Consider the following 2,500-nt stretch of genomic DNA (forward strand, 5'->3'; position numbering starts at 1 on the left):
ACACACACACACACACACACACACACACACACACACACACACACACACACACACACACACACACACACACATACACACACACACTCAGTCACTCACTCAGTCACTCACTCACTCACTCACTCACTCACTCACTCACATACACACTCACTCACTCACTCACTCACTCACTCACTCACTCACTCACTCATACACACACAGATAACAAGTAACAAAAGTCATCCCACCCCAGTGATCATGCACCAAAATAAATGGCCGACATTGATCATATATTCACATTACTAACGATCTGTTTTCTCTTTCTTTTCACGCAACGTCCCTGCCTCATCGAAACATCTACGTCACGAAAACGTCATCCTTTTTCGTGACGTCATCCACTTTCGTGACGTCATCCACTTGCGTGACGTCATTCTCTTTCGTGACGTCATCTGGTACAGGATAAAACGAAGTGAAAAAACAAGATGGCTCCAACGGCAACTATCGAAACGATCTCTATCGTCCGTCCACTTAAGGTAAGTTGAATTATTTTTTTTTTTTTTTTTTTCTTCTTCTTTTGTGGGGGGGGGGGGCGGTATTTGTGTGAAGAAAGGGGGATTTGATTTGTGCTTATTATACTATGAATTATTTTCCCTCTGATTTTGATTTGGATTGTTTGGAAGATAAGCTTGTTTTATGTTGAATGAGGGTATATCACGCGCAAAAACACATCAACGCACACACGCACATACATACATACATACATACGGGCGAACGTACGCAAACACACACATACACACACACACACACACACACACAAACACATATACATATACATACACATACATACATATACATGCATACATATACATGCATACATATACATACATACATACATATACATGCATACATATACATGCATACATATACATACATACATATACATACATATACATGCATACATATACATACATATATACATACACAAACCCACACACACATACTCAAACAACCCCCCCCCCCCGCGCCCCCAGTTTGAATAGTTTAGTCCATAAAAAACTGTTGGACAATAGAACATACATTGTTATCTTGTTGCAAAAGGGTTAGTTAGTGCTTTTGACTTCCAGTTGTTTATTTTTGGGTTCACTGTTCAAGATTTGTTATTTTTCTTTTATAGTTTTAGTTTTTTTTGGATTGATTTGATATTATTTATGTGGTATTAAAGAGAATAGTAAGTGAATATTGCTTGTATTTTATCACGTTGTATTTTTAAAATGTATTTGGTTTCATAAGGTGCAGATTATATAGTTTATATTCTATTTGAAGAATATAACAATTATGAGAAAGATAAATTACTTTGCATAAATGTTATACTCTTTGATGATATATTAAAGCGAGGCCCAAGAATGGAAAGAATTATGCATTTGAAATATGTTAGTGAATAAAAAAAATATATATATATTATGCTATCAGGTATAAAACAAATTAAAAACAAAACAATAAATTTATTTCATTCAATTTCATCAGAAACACCGGGAGTCATCAAAACATAATTAAAAACATGATTTCAGGAAAAGAAAATTACCATGGTTTTCAAATGAATATATATATTTTTTGTGGGGGAGGGGCATTCTCTATTCCATTTTAATTGATGTGTTCAATACAGCATACGTCACAACAGAACGCAACACAACACAAAACGATACATTTAAAACACACTACACACAACTAACACAACACGCCAAACAGAACACACACTAGCACACCACATCACACGCCAAACCGCGCCACAACACTATGCAACATAGAACACTACGCAACACACAACACAACACCAAACCACACCCCACCAATCTACACCACACCCCAACACACCCCAACACACCACACCCCAACACACCCACCACACCCCAACACACCACAACACACCCACCACACCCCAACACACCCTCCACATCCCAACACACCCCAACACACCACACCACACCCCAACACACCCACCACACCCCAACACACCGCACCCCAACATACCACACCCAAACACACCACACCCACCACACCCCACCACACCACACCCCACCACACCACGCCACACCACACCACACCCCACCACACCACACCCCAACACACCACATCACACCCCAACACCCAAACACCCCACCACACCCCAACCAACAAACACCAACACCACACACCCCAACACACCACATCCCAACACACCACACACACACACCACAACACATACCACACCCCACCACACCACACCCACCACACCCCAACACACCCACCACACCCCAACACACCCACCACATCCCAACACACCCACCACATCCCACCACACCCCACCACACCACACCACACCCCAACACACCACACTACACCCCAACACCCAAACACCCCACCACACCCCAACCAACAAACACCAACACCACGCACCCCAACACACCACACACACACACCACAACGCATACCACACCCCACCACACCACACCCACCACACCCAACACCCCAACACACACACCACACA

General features: G+C 42.2%; 1 long non-coding RNA gene across 1 annotated transcript in view; it reads left to right on the top strand.

The window, feature by feature from the left end:
- LOC147468640 (uncharacterized) overlaps positions 1 to 2,500 on the top strand; it is a 175,227-nt gene that overhangs the window by 44,970 nt on the left and 127,757 nt on the right. The window contains exon 2 of the long non-coding RNA XR_015192383.1: positions 435 to 509. This is a non-coding gene — a long non-coding RNA (uncharacterized LOC147468640). The remainder of the gene's footprint in view (positions 1 to 434; positions 510 to 2,500) is intronic.

The sequence above is a fragment of the Penaeus japonicus genome, unplaced genomic scaffold, assembly GCF_977035675.1.
Source record: "Penaeus japonicus unplaced genomic scaffold, GWHDUDI00000001_assembly GWHDUDI00000027, whole genome shotgun sequence".
In the NCBI taxonomy this organism is placed as follows: domain Eukaryota; kingdom Metazoa; phylum Arthropoda; class Malacostraca; order Decapoda; family Penaeidae; genus Penaeus; species Penaeus japonicus.